Raw genomic sequence first — 20998 nt, 5'->3', positions numbered from 1 at the left:
GTCATATCGCTGTGAGCTTGTCGAAAAGTAGATAAAGCCACTGAATGGTAAAAGCTACCAAGCTAGTCAGATGGACAATGGCAGTTTTTGCTGGGTTTTTCATATTAGCAAGGCAAAATGATATTCATAGACAACGGGGTTTCTCCCAAAAAAAGTTTTCTTTTTTTATTACATACTCACGTGTATTTCACTCTGCGGAGGTCTGCGCGGACTCAAAAGCAGATGTACATCAGACATGTCTGCAAAATACTCAGTTTTGCTCAGCATCACATAATAAACTGCTCGGTGGACAACAGTGATCACACGGAACTATTTTCTATGCGACACAGTTGAGACTGAGAGTTAGTGCAATCTTGTGGATAAAATGTAGTAAATTTTTGAAGAGCATTTCATGTCGGAGACTTGAAAATACAGATCTTGTATTACAAATCAATGAAGGAATATAAGGAGTTTCAAATGAAAAATGTAAGAAGAAATAGCTTAGACGCTGGATAAGGATCAGGCACTGTGTTGAGCTAAGTGGAAATACCTCAGGGACAGATTGGTTAAGGTAAAATTTTATGCTCACTATGAAATCTCAACCGTCCGCAGACAGTGTGCTCACTGAATATGTGCAATTTGCCAAAGTATGTGGGAGCCTAAAGTTGACAGGAATTTTGAAAATATGACTACGCAATTATATGGTTTTGGAAGACAATGACAACACTTAACCATATATAGTCTTTACAATTAAAACAAATATATTTTTGCACTTCAGTAACAGTAGTAGTAATGTATTGGGCTTGGTGAAGTATTTTGATTTGCTGATTGAGATTGGGTGTTAGTTATCCAAGGACGCGATACTTGCGAAGAATGGACCGATTGGATGAAAACGTTCTGTCTGACTGGCTGGTGTTGTGGGTCATTTACATAATGAAGCTCAAACAGAGCTACATTCATGCCAGAATACGTATGGAGGGAGACTGTATGAAATGTAAACACAAACACCACATAATATTCTTTGTTCACAAAAATCTATGCACTCACATCAGCCTCACTAATACACATACATCAAGCAAGAATTTGGCTCTTACAACTGCCCGTGTCATGCCTACAAATAAAGTTTACTAACAGAAAGCACAATTAAGACCACAAACAATACACTTCGATATTTGCGTGATGTCGATACCAAAAGCATCAGAAAGAAGTACCGTACGTGAGATGTAATGATCAGATTATGGTTATCAATTCATACTGGAAAAAGTGACGTCACTTCTATTGCAGAAGGTATTTAAGCCCAACATCCTTCTTACCAGCCACCGACAAATTGTGTCCGTCATACAAGTAGAATGAGTTTATGACAGCAGGTGCAAAACCAGAACTGCAAAACATTTGTCCTAGTACAAGTCCCTCTCCTATATCACAAGCTGCATTTAGGAAATCTGACAACACCAAATATGCATATTGTAACGCCAATCTTTTACTTTTTTGCTGTGTAGTTTCTGTAGTGTTTTGTTAGCAATGTCAAGCAATAAAAATGTTTTATATGTGAATAAAATGTTTCCAAAAATACAACTAATTAGCAGAATAAAATGCACCTACTTACAACACATCAGCTAAAAAAACGGTTAGTAAACAACTCAAACTTACTCCATGTGGAAAATTATTCCAAATGTTAACTGTGTCACATTTTTCCCTATTTCATTTTAATAAAAGCATGCCATTTGCAAATGCTTGGCAATCTTTTCTCGTGCTTCCCACCTTAAAAGCCAAGCATGAGTACTTTAACCCTACACCATTTAGCACATGAGGTCACTCATTGCTGATAATTACAACATCTGTAATTTCCTGTCTTCTTGTGCTATACATCAAGGCTGAACTTTACGGAGCTTAAAGTGTCAATCTGCTCTATGTATTTCCCTTTGCATTAGTGAGTTTGAGTGACATTTAAGTCTCACAACTGTTGTTACCAGGCTGCCACTGCCTACTCATCTACAACCTCAGAATTTGCAAGTGATTTTAACCATTGATTACTAAGTGGAAGTCTAATGCAAGTGTATTCAGGCATATTTAAGAGATGTTTAATGAGTTCTCTTAAGTCAATCACTGCTCTTTTGTTAAAATAAGGAGAAATGGCACCAAAATCCAAGAGCTTAAAAATAATTATATATATATATATATATATATATATATATATATATATATATATATATATATATATATACATATATATATTTTTCATATTAAAACTAGATTGAAATTTTGCGAGAGACGAAACACAAAAAACATAGCTGTGTTTTTTACATTTAGCCATGTAGAGGATAGCTATGCTCTGTTGCCAATAGTCCTCTTTTTTACAGTTTGATTAAAGGCTTTAATCAATCACAATCCCAACCTGTGTATTAATCACTTCATCAAGCAGTTGATGCATTAGGTTTTTAATGGACTCCATTAATTTTGATTTCTCCTCTCTTCATCTTATCGAAAGGCCTCTCCCAATCTGGACAGATAAAGAGCGAGAAGCAGGAATGTCTGGCCTGCAGTGGCGAGAGCACAGGGAAGAGCACTCCCTTAACTTCATTACAATCACTGCTCAGACTTAACCAATTTATTAGTGGCAATATGGTATCCTGAGCAATGGCTAGGTAAACCACAGAGCAAGGCTCAGATAAACAGGGGCCCATTCATTTGTCTCCTCACCTGACACAATGGTGATGTATGATCCTAATAAGATTAATACCCCCAGAGTTTATTTGCTCTTAGTGCCTGCATGCATCCTTTAATGCTACTATTCAGAGTTCTAAAACAAAATAAAAGAAAAAAACCTCCATATTGTTAAAATCAAAACTAAAAAGATGCAATCAAGCATTCTGAATAAATGCTTGATTTCAGACAGTGGCTGATTTAAAATACAAATCTTAGTGTTATGAACTATATGCACGTTGGGGAAAAGATATAATTCCACTGCACTTCATTACCCATTATTGTCTTGATTTTAACGGCTAATTTTAACGTGCACAAATTATACTTCAAAGCATATCTCTGCTGCAATGATACAATGCCCTGCACCTGTATTGATTCCCCTTTAACATTTTCACATTTGTCTCACTGCAAACACAAACCTCAATGTATTTTATTGAAACTTTCTGAAATAGACCAACACAGAATTGTGCTAAATTGTGAGGTAAATGGAAACAGATATGTGTTCTTTTATTAATAGATATCTTAAAGGTTTTGCATGCATATGTCACCCTATGTTAACACTTTGCATTACACATTTTAGTACACATTCAGACATTTTGGAATATGTCTCTACTAGCTTTGAAGATCAAGAGACTGAACATGTTCAAGCAGAGTTAGAAATCAGAAGTTTAGCACAGTCAATTGGATCTAATCTTTGACGATTGTCTCTCTTGTTGTGGTTTAGGGTTCTTATCTTGTTGGTGAAACTTCACCCCAGTCTCACGTTTTGCTACTTTTTACAGTTCTTTTCCAAGACTGTCCTGTATTTAATTTTACCCCTTTAAATTGTCATATCAACGATAAACAGTTTCTCTATCCCTGATTAAAAAAAGCATCCCCACAATATGAAGGTGCCATTGGTATGTTTCATGGTAGACATGGTGTTTTCAAGGTAATGTGCAATGTTAGTTAATCTAACTAAAACACATTCTTCTCATGTTTACTGCATCCTCAACATAATTTGTGCAATTTGCAAATATGACTTCTTGTGGATTTCTTTCAACGATTGATTTTTTATTGTCACTCTTCAATGAAGGCCAAATTTGTTGAATGCATGAATAATACAATTGTCCTCAACATATTACACCACATGTGTTGTTGATCTCTGTAGCTCAAACAAAATCAACAGGAACTCTATAGTATAGTTGTCTTGTACTATATTATTATTTCCCATTTTATCAAGGAGCCTTCTAACAGTTTCACAAAACAGCTGCATTTAAATTGGGTTAAACACAAAACCAGATTTTTGCAGTTATGATCTGCTTTGGGACAGTCAATGACATAAAATTCTTAAGAAATAATACATTTTTGTCATATGTGGCAAAATACTGAAAAACTTTAATGGGAATTAATACTTTTGTAAGGCACTATATTTGAAGTTTCTGCTATATTCAATAACACATCAAAGTAGTCAATGAACTATCATGTTCTGGTCAGAAATGACCACAATTAGTAAACAATCCATCTCCTTTTAAGCTCCTTTACCAACCAACCCTGCCATAACCCGAAACACTGCAGTGTCTGGTTTGGATTCATGCACAGACTTTCCGTCCAATCCATATCACCTCCCCCCCCCCCCATCTGCCCTTCAGCTTCTCCTCTTCTCTCCATTGTGCGCTAAAAAGCTATTGTCTGCATCATCTGAAACTCTGCTCGCTGTTACGAGACAGCGGTGAAAAACATGAGAGTGCACAGGTTTGGAACGCTGAATAGAAAATTGTACTTAAGTGGTCTTCTCTTGCCCATCACCTCTAACCTCTACCCTCCTCCACATGAGAAGGGCTGCCGGGGTGGGCTGCGAGGGGAAGCCAGCAGGGCAATAGCAAACTTGAAAGCAGCCAACATTTGCAGCACTCTTGAAAAACAAGCATTTCACACCTGAAGCCTTTCATGCAGGGCCTCGAGGCATCCCCTTCAAGGCATTTAATTGGCTATTGCTTCAGAGCTCGTTCAGCATGCCCATTATGGTGAGGCAACAAGCAGCCAAGTATGCTAAATGAAAAGGGTCCTTCTCCCAGATGGGCCCAGTGGTATTAAAAACTGCCCGATCACTTCTTGTTGACTAGCGGTGGTTATTCAGATGTATGCACATCTACAAATATCTGCAACGCTGAGAGTGAAATAAATAAGTCTGTACATAAATTCAGAAGAATAAAGGCTTCATGACTTTTTTTTTTGTGAGTACAGCAGATGATTCCAATATACAGTGCATCAACAGACTAACCTAATTTTTAAGACTTCACAATTCCCATTTATTAATAATGGCATTTGGACAAGCTGTAAAACTTTTACTTGGTTATGGTGAGCTAGTGAAAACATTAAAATGCCCTGCGGCATGCCTCCACACATCAGACCCTTTGATCATGTGCACTTCCAGTTGAAATGAAGACAGTTGTGGCTCTGCTAAACACATATTTTATGCTTTAATCTCCGCCGTAGGAAGCAAGGCCCAGGGATATGATGTTCCACTTTTGTTTGGCAGTTCTACCTAAAAGATATAGTCTGCTTCCTTCCCCATGCCATCTGCCATCTGAAGTTTCACCCATATCAGCCTGAGGCATTGGAGCCCTTGCTGAAATGTTTTTAAGGGCACCCTCACTCCCCATGGACGGACAGCCTTGAGGGAACCAGATAAAGTAGGTGTTTAGTCTCTGGACCACTGATGAGGAAGGGATTGGCTTTGAGCTGGGACTCATGGGAAATCTGGCGTGCAAACTAATTACGCTGTGCTGCCAAACTGTCTGTGATTACAAAATGGAGAGGCAACGAAGGTGGAGTTTATGCTTTATCAATTGCCCTAGTATTTCTTTATAAGGAGAAGCTAAAGCTAATGAATTTATATAAGATGTCCTTTTTGTTGTGAGAATTGCTGTCTTATATTTTACATTATGACTGTAGCTCGCTGCTACAAAAGTATCAAATAAATAAATGACATTAAAAAAAATCGTTATATATAAGTGTCATAGAAAAACTTGAAAGATAAAACAAACAAAAAATAATAATTCTCAGGGCATTTCTGCCACAGCAAATATCTAATTACTTTTTGCTTGTTTCCCCACCTGGCAGTCACACTTTTGTAGAAAGCCACTTAAAACCAGGTTAGTTCACAAATTATCTGCTATATTTGTATTAACGCCTCAGCTGGTGGTGCAGACAGCCCCTGAAGACAAGCACCAGGCAAAATCATTAAGGGTACAATGGACTGCTGGCTTTTAGTGTGAACCAAACCCCAAACAAACAAGTACCACAACTTTTCTATATGACAAATGCATTTGTAAAAATAATCCATGCGCAAAATAATTTATGTTTGTCAAAAGCTATCTTCAGTCCACATCACAAATCTAACATAAAAATTCCTGGTTATTTGTAAGAACGTTTTTTTTGTCAAAATTTAAGTAATGAATTCAAAGGTAGTGAAATTTATAAATTACAATCAAACTCCAAGAACAAACAACTTCATACACAAAGAAAAATTACATAAAAAAAAAAAAAAAAAAACACAGGACAAAACATATTTTGGCCAACCTAAAAACTACAGCAGAAGTTTATATATATAACACTTTTCAGGGTTATGCTCATCTGGAGATCAGAGTTTATATATCATATATAGTTCAGGGAATAGCTGGAGGGCTGCAATAAAGCAGAGGAAGGATACTTACAATACAATAAATCTTCAGTGTTACCTCCCTTATTTTATTACATTATGTTTTCATCACATATGAATCTGCTTAGCAGATGTCTCACAGCACTGTGACTTACATAATTTATATTCTTGCCAGTAATCTGGTTATAAACTGGGGCTTGTCACCAACTCAGATGAAGAACATTTGTCAAGGGTGGAATGTCGCCACAAATCTGAGACATGATGTCCTTAAAATAACTTCTTCCTCCCTTACACGTCCACATGATTGTTATTCCCCCCATTCCCACTCTGATAACTGGTTTGGCATGCTGAGGGTTAAAAGAAAGGAACCGATTTTATAAGGGGAACAGTAGGCACAGTCATGGATCTAATCATCACGCGGGATACAGGTAACATCAGTCAGTGACATGCTGCAACATGATATCAGCTGCAGAATAGATCACTGTCTGTGTGGTATACATTGCAGCACTTGTGCTGAGACCTCATCCTTCGAAGGGGCAAACTGGTTGTGGTTAGGGAACTGAACTTGGGACAGGAGGGCTACAGGTTCAATAACTGCAGTCAGACTCTGAGCAAGATACTTAACCTGAGCTGCCTCAATGAACATCCCAACTAATAAATAGATGGCATATAAAATGTCAGCACAGCGCCGGCAGATAGTGGCGCTCCGATAATATGCATCTTATATCACAATATAGACTTTTAGATGTATAGGCAAGAGAATGCATTTTCTTAGGTATGCCTGTAACATAATGCTCTACAGTAGGCGCTTGAATCCTTACTTGTTTTTTATTACTTCTTACTAATTTTTGAATTTTCTACAGCACAATTCCTGATTTTAAAAGTTTTTCCCAACATATTTTATTATTTTGTTAAAAAAGCTACACTAAGCAATCAAATACTGATCACAAAAAAAATATTCATATAGATGGGTATTATTATGACTGCATGTCTGATGGCTAAACCTTTGAGCAAGGTACGGTCTGTTTTCTACCTTGGCTCTTAAGTTTCTGTCCAATGTTCAGTGAGCATAGGAGGAAAATCAATAAACCAACAGGACAGCCAGTCTCAAAGGATTTCGCTTTGGATTAAGAACAGAGGGGGCAAAGAGAACATAATGTAATGCTGAAATTGCATTATGACATTATCAAAATCCGCATTGATTACTGATGTGTAAAAATAAAAAGGTAATTCTACAAGTAGTAATTGAAATGAAATCCAGAAGCCCATCGTTGGACTGAGAGAGATAGCCAATGACATGACATTAAGCAACGTGAGACAAGGGGCAGTGGTTTAAGTGATCTGGCAGGCGGTACGATGCCCTACTGTCAGGATCGATCAGTCCTGCTGAAATTTAGAGCAACACTCTAAATTGGCCTTAATGGTGTGTTTCATCCTCCGGTCTCCTCCACACACTGACTGAGAGCCAGTGTCCTTCATCACGCCAGGTTCCTGCCCTCTCTTTCAATCTGGGCATACCACTGATCTCTGCTCTCTGAGGAGAAGGGGAGCAAAAAACAGGCCCTGCGAGCACCCCACACCGCACTGCGTGGCTTACATCCCACCTCCAATAATCACAGAGTTTCCCACTTTCAAGGCACTAAAATAGGCTCCAAAACAAACCCCGAGCCCCCACTGTGAGTCAAGCAATTTTCTGATCTGCTCAGAATCCAGTTCTTGAGTGTGTGAATTATCAAATGGTGGAGGAAAGCATGAATAAAGTAAGCGCCATGAACTAGCTGTGCAGTGCGATGGTGGCTTCTGTCTCGACCGGTAATGGGGCAAAGCCATTAAGGGACACAAAAAAAAAGAACAGAAAACCTTACTCCCCTTTTTTCCACCCTGTTGGAAAGTAATCTGCTTACATCATTAGGCTAAGCTCGCTAAAAACAAATTACCAGATGTTGTGTTGCTTTTTCTCTCGTTTTGTTTTTGTCAGCGTTTTAACATACTCTCCTCTCGTTTTCCTCGCTAGCGCCACCTCCTCTCTCCGGCGCGTCTCTACACAATGAGGCCCTTTGCAAATAACAACAATTGGAAAAAGAAAAATCCCCTCCCGCTATTCACGAGCCCTATCTGGTTCTGTTCACACCCTTCCATTTTGCATCCGATCCAGTCATGTAGTAGCTAATAACCCGAGAGCGGCACAGGAGAAGAATAAAACCGCCTGCAGTCGCACTTGATGGGGATTTTTTTTAAAGGGTCTAGTTTAGCTTATCACATTAAAACCCATTTAGAGATAAAGACATGTCCCGGCTCTTATTATGGCTGTGCAGCATGCTGAGAATGCAAACACATATTTAAATCCACCTCCCTTTATGATATTTCTCCGAGTACTTGTTTTATTAAGTCCAAAGTCAACCATGAAGAATTAGAAGTTCTGTTCTCTATGAAGAGCATCTAACTTTAATTTTGAATACAAGATACTGACATATATGTATGTATTATGTTTTTATCTATTACATAAATAAAGACTACCTTTTACTTAAAGTAACTGAACGAAAAGAAGCCATAATTACACCCAATACGATATGAATTGATTGTATATATTTTTTTAAAAATTATTATTATAGCAATTGATATAATTATTGAATAGATATTTTTTTTAATATAAGTGTTATAAATTGTAATACTATTAATAAAATTACTTATCATTTTAGTACACATTTTAATTATTTTGATATGTATAGAAATGTTGGATAATAATAATCATTGATATGCTATAAGATTTGATTAAAGCAAAATTGCTTTTTACTATAAAATTATTTATTAGTAGTATATTAGCAGTAGTAGTAATAGTAATAGTAATTGATAATAATAGTCATAACATTGATATTTCTATTCTAGTAACATAAATTGTTCCATTGTATGAATAATTTTTTTGTATTATTCATACAAAAAATTTAAATCATTTTTTTTTATTATTAAATTCAAGTTTCCGCTTTAAAACTAAATAGCTTTTTTTTTTTTTTGTGGTGCTTCTGATAGTAAACTTCAGAATTCTTTGCATGCAATCTTTCCACAACCTGGTATGGGACTTTAAAAAAAAAAACATATTCAACAAAGCAGGAAAATAGTCCATCCAGCCCCGACATCATTTCCCTGGCACATAAAAGAATACATAAACAGTTTACATACTTTAAAATAAAACTGCATGTGCATTTGCTGCTTATCAACCCCCAAGCAGAATTGTGATTCATAGAAGTCATTTAAGTGATAATGCACTCATTCACTACACTAACAAACACATAGCTCCTGGTTATCTGCATGTCTGGCGTTGTTGTAGCACTATTCGACAAACAGGAGGCAAAAAAGAAAAAAAAAAAAAACACTGGAGATGGCGTTGATTGATAAATTGACAGGTTAATTTTCAGACAGATAATGAGACTAAGACCCTGAAACTGGTTGAGAGGAGTCTCGGGCCCTTTGCTCTACCTTGCATGCAGTGCCATCTATCTATTGCTGGCAGAACCGCAACTGGGAGCAGGTTCACTCTGGTCCATGCCAAATGTCTTCTGGGTTAAAACAGTTTACAAGCTCAATACATTTGATTTTCTTATTATATCCCATCAGAAAACAACAGCCGTTCTTTCACAATAAATTATTCTTGCTCCCAGTATTTGATTGTTGAACAACTTAAATATAAAGTTAAGGAGAACATTTAAAAACACAAAATGACCCTAAAAATCACATAATTGGCTATTTTATTCATTACCTTTGTCCAGTTTCGGATGTTCAAAAACTTTAAAGCTTACACTGAAAAATGTTTCTCTTCCTCATAATCATAATTCCTTGGATTTCTAATATGTGAGACAATATTATACACTACAATTTCAGAGAATACTGTCATTTTCTACAAAGACGCAATTAGCAGAACTGCATGTGTGCAGTTTTAAAGAAACAACTAGACAATTCAACTTTGGAGCTTAATTAGAGGGCAAACTATTAGAGGAGAAGAGCGGGTTTAACTAGAGGTCAGAAAGGTTTCTATAGCTTACACACGTTTCCACTGCTTGTCACTGCGGTGTCAAAGTCTGCAAGCACTCTAATTAAGTCTCCACCAAAGTTAGACAGAAGCTACTCTGCATGAATCAGCACACACACACTAACAATACTAATCAAACAGCACTTATATGAGACGTAAAACTCTTCATTTCTTTTTTTTCTGCTAAATCTAGTGAAGGATTTTGTGTGCAACTTAGTTTAATACGCCAAATGTGTTTTGAAATGAGAGGACTTTGTGAATGCAAGGTTCCCAAGATTGAAGGATAAATTAAGAATACTACAACATACTTCCATAATTTAAAAATATTTCTAATCCAGCTTTAAATATTTCAATATATTTAGAATTTAAAAAATAGAATTATAAAATATGTTCAAAGGTTGAAATACATGTATGTACATTTCTTTTGTATTTTAAAATATATGTTGCAAAAAAATGAAATAAATGGCCATGTCACATTTGTCACTTGTTTGCAGAAATTACAAAAACAAATGTAACTGAATAAACATTGATTTATCGGTAGTACTATTCTAGAGTATAAAAGAACTAAACAGCGGTTTAAGGTATTATTTTTTTTATTTTGTTCCTTTGTTTTGTGGGAGTCACAATATCTTGGAATTTTGGCACATTTTGTTTTCCTGGATGGTTTTTAAATTAAAAAAATGTTTTGTTTTCATTACTTGATCATGTTTTAGATTGTTTTAATACTTGATTATTTTCTTTTGAAGGAATGTGATTTTTTAAATATTATTTTTCAAAAGCGTTTTTAATATTCTGTCCTTGAAATGAACACAAGAGGAAGAAAAAAATGTGCATAGCACAAAATGTGCAGGTGTTTGAATAAAGCTGGGGCAGCCTTGCTTTGTACAACCGCTTAAAAAAATGACCAAAGCCCTGAACGAGGAGCACACTCCATGTTGCCATGGAGGCAAATTAAAAAAAAAAGAAAAACATAACTTCCCCACTTTAGAGGTTCTATGCTATATTTGGAAGATGTAAACATAACTAATTATATTAACAAGAAGTGCAAAAATAGATTTACATGCCAAACTCCTGGTGCAAACTTCTTTCTTTGTGTTCAAACACCAAAACAGGTTAATCCAACAACTTGTGCTCGCAATCAAATTTATAATACAGGGTTGCGACGCAAATCAAACCAAAACTAAACACCAACAAAGATCTGAAAACATACAAAATACTCTCTTAAGGTAAGTCTTCCCTGGGTAATATTGAAACAGAGCGGGCTTTGTGGTTGTGAGAAGAATTATGTCTCAGGGAGTCATTGTGTTGCTGTAAATGCGGCTGATTATCAATAAGCACACGGTCACGACTAGGGGTGCCTCACTCCACCCATTCATTTGACCAGCCTCCTAAGCTCTGACAGACAGCACATGAACGAAAGGAAGGGTGCAGAGGACACATCTTGGGGGATTCACCCCATCTGAGGCTCTGGAGCACCCAACAGCTTGATCCCGTGTCACTCTGAGGGCAAGGCTTGGCTCTCCCTTGATTCGCTTTTGAAATCTAAACGTTTAATTGTGGTCAATGAAAGGAGGTTCAAGCAAATGAATGGTTGAAGAATATGAACAGAGGGGAGGGGCTGTTTCAGAGTGGCAGGCTGTAAAATGAGTACACATAAGAAGCAGGAGAGATAAAAAAAAAAAAAAAATCAAGAGGGAATAATGAAATTAGGGATGGGGGCGAGCGAGGAAGAGAAAGCAAGGGCAGTGGAACTTGAAGCGCTGACCCCTATCGTCTGCGGTGAAAAGCAAGAGATTAGAAAGTGTTTCATGCTAATTTCCATGGAGATTTCTGTAATTTCTCAAAAATTACTTCTTCCTCCTTTGATTTTTCCGTACTGCCAGGCCCCCCGCTAGTGTTGTCGGGGTGGTCTACTCTATCACGCCTCTACTCTTGCGGGCCCCTCGATGGCCCCTCGCTGCGGCCAGCCGTCAAGAGATTACTGAAGCGGTGCTGACGTCTCTATCAGCTCGCGCCACTGTCATGCCCTCTCCCAACCCACTAAGCTCACCCGATCCCCCCCAGCCTCCATTTCTAGCATCTTCTCTGCGCCCACCAATGCATACCCTCGCAGATCTGTCAGATGATGGCTTCATTGGTTCTCATGACTCTCTGCATACTCGGTCTTTCCATCTTCTCATCCGTCTTAGAAAGCTACACCTGAAGAAAGATTTCTTCCTCCCCCCTCAGCTTCCATTGTAAACTGGTTCACCTATTGCTATCCCTCAGCCTTCACTCTCTCTACCTCATCCTGGTTTGTGCTTCTGCCTGCCACATCAAAGGAGAACCAGGGGTCACAGAGCCACAGGCATAGAATATAAATGCAGCCAACTCCATGGCAGTATAGGAAATCAATCCTCTAAAGATAGCTCCATAAACTTTCTGAACCCATCATCAGTGTCTGATACACATAGCAACATATAGAAATATTTTGTGGTTCTTTGCAGATTGTATATGAAGTGTTACACAAGTCTCCAAAGACATTCTTCCTGCTGCTAAAATATTGTCTGAAAGTATATTTCCTTAGTTTCCACAAGAAATCAAATGTAACATTTAAAATCTGTGACAAACTTTGATTCTGTATTACAAGTTCCTTTCAATAAAGCAGAATATAATCAAAGTTAATTCTTTCTAGTAACTCATTTTAAAAACTCATTTTAAGACCCTTTTATGCTAATTTTGATGAGTATGCGTCAAGGATGAACAATTTAATTGGTTTCTCAAAAAATTAACACTTAAGAAAAAGGCTAAGTAAAAAATAAATGTTTGATTCTTGATCCGACAATCGACAACTCTACGCATGCATGGCAAGTCACGAAAGTCACAAAAGGTCATTGCTAAAGTAGATGGTTGTTCACAAAATGCTTTATCTAAGCATAATAACAGAAAATTAAGTAGAAGGAAAATGTCTGGTAGAAAAAGGTACGCAAGCATAAAGACTAATCTGAGCTGAATTTTAACTGATTTGGAATCTCGATAGCAGCATATGGATTAGTCCTCATTGTCTTACAGTTGCTTGAGATGACTTTATTTTAAATTTGGTGGCAATATGATTAAAATCACCAACAGTGACCTTTTTATAGAACTCAGAACTCTTTCAGTGATTCTACAGCAATTGTTTCTTTTTTATGTGTTACATATTTCATAGAAAGTGAAAAATAAGAATAAGTCAGTTCAAACAAAGAAAACCTGAAATTATTATTGGGCCGAAGAAAGTCTAATCTCTAACATACTATGACCTAAAATATAAGGATAATCCAAATGTTATTTTTGAAATGTACTTACATTGGCAGCACATATTCAGCTTTTTAAAAGATACTTCTGGTAAAAAAAAAATAGACTCACAGGCAAATGAAGCCCTTGAGAATAGCAAGGCTCCAGAAACATGTAAACAACTTTTGTTGGTATCCCTGAGAAAAATACTCAAGCCAGCATTCACAAGTGATGCATCACACAATATGTCAGTAATTGACTCAAGTTTGTCTTCATCACCTGCAATGCCGTAGGACTGTCTTGCAGACGATGAAACGATAACTGACTGAATGATAAGGGAATAAAAAAGAGGAAAAAAAATTGACACAGGGAGGCAGAAACAACATTGTTATGAATCCAAAGAGTCTCTGAATGAATGAGGAAACTAGCGTGACAGGCAGACACCGTGGACTGCGGCGGGGTTGGACGGCTCAGTGTGTGGGGGCGACTGGCTCCGGTTGCTTAGCATTAGTATTAGATAAACACTCTGTCGGAAGATGTCAGCGTCTCCATTAATGCCAGAGCTGCCACGCGGGCTGTACTTGAGTGACACGGTGTTTTGTGGAGTGTGACAGGGGTTGTAAATGCTAACTCTCTCTGGCTAGATCTCCGAGCCTGGCGGAGGCAAACCCACGACGACACCTGTGACTGCAGTGGAGCTGCGCGTTTGACACTGTTAGGGGATGATAATATTGTCCTGTCATCCTTATCCGAAAAACAGGACTGAACTCTTGCAGTATAACTGCCAATAATTTCAGAATGGAAGAGCCTGTTTTAATTTAATTTTGAATGTACAATTGCAGCAATATTTTTTTTCCCCCAAATCAGTCCTTATTTTAATGCTAAGCTGAATTTGAAGCTTATTCAGACACACGGGCAAAAGCTTAAAAAAAAAAAAAACCTTTGCTTGCTTATCATTCTGCTAACCACAAGCAGATTAGCCTCATCTGGAAGTGTGGCTGGCCCAGAAGGCTTTGCTATAGTCTTTACAAACCACAATATGAAAGCTGTGTGTTCAGCACAAGCCTAATGCACTTAAAGCCAGCCACAAGCCCACATATTCAGCCGCAGAATGAGCAGGATATGGGTTTTTCCATGCTTTCACCGCCCGGGCCATGGCTTTTTCCAGCCAGTAATTACACTGCCAACACTGTTCCAGTCAAAAATATCAAATGTTTTTTTTTGTTGCTGTTGTTTAAAAAATATTTCAATATTTAAAAAATAATGTATGCTTTACAATTCTAACCAACAGACAAAAAAAAAGAGTTACTAAAATGGATAATAAATAGCTGCCATGTAATGCTTGTGTACATACAATGTAATGTGTATGTTAAATAATCAAAACTACAGTATTTTTTCTAAAATACTGATAGTGATAAGAAGAAACAAACAAAAAAAACTGCATTCAAAGCTCACGGTGCAAGAGATTTTCACAAAATAGCAGACAGAATAAAACAGGTCTTGGCTCGATAATTCTGGCCATCTCAGAGCTGCTGAGTTGTTCTGCAGGCTGGAGGGCTGGACACTGTAGTGTGCTCTCTCCCCCCACTACCCGCCCCCTAATGCCCTGTCCATTGATCTTTCCCGTAACTACAGCTCCACACAGAAACCCACACAATCTGTGCAGAGTAGTGCTGCTAGGCACCCCCCACTTCAAAAGGTGCATATTTACTCTTAGAAATTTAGAGAAAGTGCAGCTGTGGATGCATCCTCCAACCCCAGTCAATGATAGGGCCGGTACTCCTGACCCCCCACTTCCAGCTCACCCTGCTGGCTAATAAAGTGCTTCTTAGGCTTGGTGGTTTCCCTAGAAGCCTTATGGGGTTGTTTCAAACTAGCACTTAGGTTTGTTTCCATCAAGTCTTCTTGAAAATTGATTTTTGGAGAAATACTTGTTCTGTGGCTCAACAAAGTTCCAGAATGCCTCACTTTTGACTCTTTATTATTTTATTTTTTTTCTTGGCTTTCTTGTTGGTCTGAAAATATTTCTGTATAGTCTTTCTTCACGATGGCTGAATACAACTCTGAATAATCAACATTTTGTCTGCATAAGCAAAAACTAAAACCCAGCTGTGAGTATTTTAACCTGTATTCACAAAATCTGATTAGAATGCACATCTAAACAAAGATTGAGCTCATTCAAGCTAAATACTCATTTAAAAAATCTTGATTTCCTACTTAGCACAAAAACATTAAGAAAAAAAAAAAAAATATATATATATATAGGATATAATTAGCATTTTTTCCCCTCAAAATCTGCATGTCTTACTTAACATTTACATTTCCTATTATTTTTGTCTTTGACAAAAGTATTTAATGCCGGGACACACATTATCATAATTGTCATTCCCAATTTTCAAAAACAAATGTGTATTAAGGATAGCTAAAATAGGCCTTCTGGTGAAAATCAGACAATCAAAATCTTTTGTAATTAGCATGGTGATATTCTCATTACCAGCGATTCAAGCTATTCTGTGCTGCCTCTTGTCCTTTGCAACAATTAGAAAAATATATGTCAGCTGTGATTTTTTTTTTCTTTTTGTCTCCTTTATTTAACTTTAAATGGCTGTCAGTAAAGTGGCACAGTGGGGGATTTATTCAAAAACAATGACATTTACAACTCAAATTTGGAAGAACTGCTTTCACTTTGTGCTCAGCGGGAAAACCCAAGTTTGAAGCGAGTGTGCTAAAGGTTGAAAACAATTAGCATAACACCACAGACAGTCTCGACGATGCATCATTTATTCTGCATAAATTATACAAGCTGTAGTGAAAGAACATAAAAGTTTTGCTCAAGAAATGATCCACGTTCAGTAGCCTGAAAACAAGTGACCTCCTGACTGCATTCCCTGACATTCATCATTTGATTGTCACTTTGTAGGTAAGTGTCTGCCTAACCAGGCAGCTTCGTATGGCGATGATTGCATTCTTCAAGTCTGCCACAACAGCGTTTGCTCTCAAAACAGAGAAAAAAATAGGGGGAAAAAAGCTGTTTCAATGTCATTAATCCCAACTTGTTTGGACTCTTCACACCAACTCTCCCACACATCTCTGTTTCTACCCTTTTTTTCTCCTCTCAGCGCATACTACCGCTCTCACTCTCTCTGCCTCGCTAACATGTTGACAGCAGTTTGTTAGTAGGTATCAGTTTTCAGCGAGCAGCCTGGGAGGGAGAAAGGGATGTGGTAATCATCTCTATCTCCGGCTGCTTGGCAGCGTTCCCCTCGGCATGCTGGCAGACACTTGCCATTGAGCGGCTGTCAGGCAGAAAGGGTGTGGGATGTGGGCTCAGGCTACACAGGTCACGGTCACTTCTTTCCAAAAGCCACTGAAGCTAAAACCTTAAGTGGCATTTGAGCTACCTGCACTGTCAGTTCTGACACTCTGCAACACTAACAAGGAGACCACCGGTAGAGAGTCAAACTCGATTATGCCTCCCTGGTGGATTTTCTTAATATAGCTAAGCTACTGCCAGACTTGTTTTCCTAACAGAAAGCACAGGCTTTTAACATCACCCGCATTGTCGTGCAGATGTGTATGAAGGCATTTTGTGCATTATTTAAAAAGCACTTCGGCATCGGATTTATCCTATCGTGTAACGCTGATTGCCAATTATTGTTAATCATTATCAAATCCGTGCAAACTAGTTAGCAGCGTTGGCTGATAAATTGTGAACGACCGCCCCGCATGTCAAATTTGTTTCTCTGAAAATAAGAATGAATTCTCCCAGAATGTTCCCCATATGAATTATAGTTTGTATGATTGAATTTAAAAGAGAAGAGGAAAAGGTCTCACAAATCACCCACAGCGGTGCAAACCACTCATACGGGTCAAAAGTTAGCAAATTATTTTCAAACATGGACAGTACATTTGTCTGTAACATAACAAATCAACTGTTGTTAAACGCCAAGCTATGAATTCCTGTTAAAATGTCTGGTTTTTTATAATGTAAAGGAATTATACTAAAGCAAACTATTGTTTACCACCTTTTTTCCCTCTAACACAAATTGAGGGAACAATATTAGCAAGAAATGGACAAAAAAAACTGCAATTGTCTGCAAATTTATATTTTTTGACACATTTGAACTGAAATAAAATGCATATAGCCTTTTTTATTTCAATTCCACCATTCAGTCTGCCTTCAGTTAAAATCCTGAAGTAAATCTTACATTAGATTTCATTCCATTCTTATATAAGACACAATATACTGAATTTATTTATTTATTATTTATTTATTTTGTTTATTTAGCATTGAAGAATGTTCAGCATCAATTAAAGCAACACAGCAAATATAACCACTAAAAACTCAGAAAACTTTCAACAACTGCCTAAGAAAAAAAAACAGTGGCCCACATCGGGCCAGCTCTTACACAACTTTCTGGAGCCGCTCCTGACTTTTTTTTTTTTTCATTTAGACACACAGTTTGCTTGGTAAAAATCTGAATCATGGCCAGAGGGACGTAAAAATAATTTTTATTAGAATACCTATGTTTATCACTGAAAACGCCGTTTTTGTGTACAGCACATATACTTTTTTCCTCACCACAACAACTCTGAATTCATTTAAATCTGACATCAGGTCATAAACCTGCAGCTATTATTTATTTAGAGTAATAACTAATTAGCATTCAGGATAAAAACATAACAAAAAGTTCCGGTGAGAGATTAAAACTTTAGACAAAGCTGTGAGGAAAAGTGGTTGACTTTCAGGGCTGCAAAATGAATTGCGCTTGACAAGCTGCAGTCTCTCAGAAGCCGGACCTGTGATCTTTAGAGTGATACCCTCAAGTTCACAGCAACAAATACCCACCATCACTCAGGGAGATCCTAAGTCTCTCTGTTGGCCAATTACTGCTTTTCAAAAGCCTCGGGCACCCAGGAAACTTTGACTCCTGGAAATAAAGACCAATCTCAGAGAGGAACGTTGCAGCTATTAAAATCTTTATAATTCTGTAAATCACAAGTGATTTGTTTTGCCCCATGGCTTGTTCCGATACATCCTTGCTACTATTGCAAAGGGCATGAGGTGACTGCAATTGAGGAGAGCAAGCTTATTTTTACAACTAAGCTTGGTGGAAAAAAATATAGAGAAATGCCTTTTTTCTTCTACTTTTGGAGTGCAGAAGGCAAAGATCTCCTCTGTGTCATAATTGCCTGAAGTTAGAGAGTAAAGGCTCTGGACTCCTGATGTTAGTGCAGGCCTTTCATCAGGGGGGTTGGAGTCAGAGGTGCTTTCAAAGATCAGGCACTCAAGAGGATCCAGCCTTGTTTTTATTGAAGTAATGAAGGCATTTTAAAAAGAGAATGAGGAAGAAAAAAAATCATCATCACTCATTTGCTGCTGCTGTCAATATTGTTTTTTTTGTGCTGATGATTGCAGTTCCCCCTTATTGGGAGCAAACTTACATTTTTTAAATTATTTCAGTTTTAAACCTATGATATTGAGCATGCCTTACTGATTAATTTTGAAGATGGATTTTGAAATTAGCCCGCTTATTAAAACCAAAGTGGGAGGCAAAAGTGGCAGAGAGGATCATGCAATTATGAGTAAAATCACTCCAATTAAACAGTGCCATGTTAAGTTTTAGAGAACACACACTCTACATAATGTAATTACAAACTGAAATGTGTGTGTGGGATGAGGGCTGGGGAGGGATAGGGAAAAAAAAGAAAAAAGAAAACAGCAACAATCTGGAACGAAGCGTTCGCAGTTGATGGATTCTCGAAAAAGCTCTCCTCTCCTCTGGTGTTCGGGGTTAAGGATGGCTCTCCTCTGCTGCTGCAGTGCTCTCCCTCCCGACAGCCACACTCCCCCCATTCAGCAATGCAAGGCCCTGTGGTACTAGACAAGGGCCCTGACTGAGGACGCTTTGATGCTTCAGCCTTTAATCACCAGAGCATCCTTACAGAGCTGAGCAGATAGGCGAGCGGGTCGCAGGAAGGATGTCCCGACCATAAATCAGACTACAGGGGTGACAGGACGCAAAATAGGTGAATTGTCCTTGGCTCCACGATGCTGGCGGCATCCCTTGTGTCCCCCCTGAGTCACACCACCCTTTTTATTATTTGGGAGCAAGTCAAACAAATGCCCTACCAGCTATTCTTCCCCTCTCCCCACCCTTGTGTTTTTTTTTTTTTCCTTTTTCCCCCCGTAGTCTTCGAGGCTGGACCCTGCTATGAACTGTTTCCAGAGTCAGTTACTGGTGTAATTGAAAGTGCTTTGTCATCGCTTTCAGCCAAACACTGATGGATGTGAAGTTGAATGAGGTTTGGGTTTTAGTTATACGAGGGAGCCCGTGTAAGATTTATCACCAGAGGCTTAAGAGGCTACAAGGGACCATTAAAGCACCACCACCATCTACATCACAGTGAATTGTTCATTATTATTCATTAAAGCAAAATGCCTTTAATATCTCTAGTTCCCCTATGTGAAACCTAACAAAATGACAAAAAGACTGTTGCAGAAAAATATAAATCTAGGTATCCAGTTTTCAGAGTACCCCACGCTTGGTAAGCTAAAATAGAAAGAAATAAGGCCAAAGACTAAAATATAAATATATATTTTATCCCTTCATTAGTATTACAATAATTAAATTTTAAAAGAACACCAGAATAAATAAAAAAAAACCCTATTCTCTTAAATCTGAATTTCAAAATTTAACCTTCGCACGCTCTGTATGTCCGCTAAACCTTCCTCGAAGGTTTCACATTGTTTCATAATTAGCATGCTCTATGGAGAACCTTATAAAACCATTTAATTTAAATTTGGATCCAACATCCACATGCAAAGCGTGGGAGGTGTGCTAGCTCTCATTGTCTCCCACTTATTATAGGCTGCCCCCAGCTGCATAGGTTTGCGAGGGTAGGATCCTGGCTCGTATCCAGGACGGCTCTGATCTGGGCCTCTTTGTGATTTGAGCAGCCGAGCTGTGCCGGGCTGCTGTCCTAGAGCCATGTTGGAATACCAGAGCAGCGGTGGAGGTGCAGAGGCAAGTGACCTCACTGTGTGATGTGAGTAAGAATACGGAGCAAGAGTTACGCATTAAGGTTGCTTGGATTATAAATAAAGTAGTGTGTGGTTTCTGAGCTGAGGAAAGGTGAATACCAGTGCTCACAGCACAATTGTAAATGGCGCCCTATCTGAGCACTGGCTCAAGGCTGCCAAGACAGCACGGCCAAAGGAATTAAATTACATATATGAGATGCTTTTATTTTACAAAGGCGCTTGCTTTTATTTTGTGCATTTATGTGCACTAAAAAATATTTTTTGTTTTGTTCTCAATGAGATTTTTTTTTTCTACAAATAAAGTACTTGCTTTTTTTCTTATGCTGAAAAAAGCAACATAAGAAAGTCACAA

General features: G+C 38.0%; 1 long non-coding RNA gene across 3 annotated transcripts in view; it reads right to left on the bottom strand.

The window, feature by feature from the left end:
- The window catches only part of LOC103466647 (uncharacterized), a 114462-nt gene that overhangs the window by 70808 nt on the left and 22656 nt on the right, over positions 1-20998 (bottom strand). The gene's annotated exons all lie outside the window — the stretch shown is intronic.

Source organism: Poecilia reticulata, chromosome 6, assembly GCF_904066995.2.
Source record: "Poecilia reticulata chromosome 6, P_reticulata-male-v2, whole genome shotgun sequence".
Lineage (NCBI taxonomy): Eukaryota > Metazoa > Chordata > Actinopteri > Cyprinodontiformes > Poeciliidae > Poecilia > Poecilia reticulata.
This window is presented reverse-complemented; position numbering and strand designations above follow the sequence as displayed.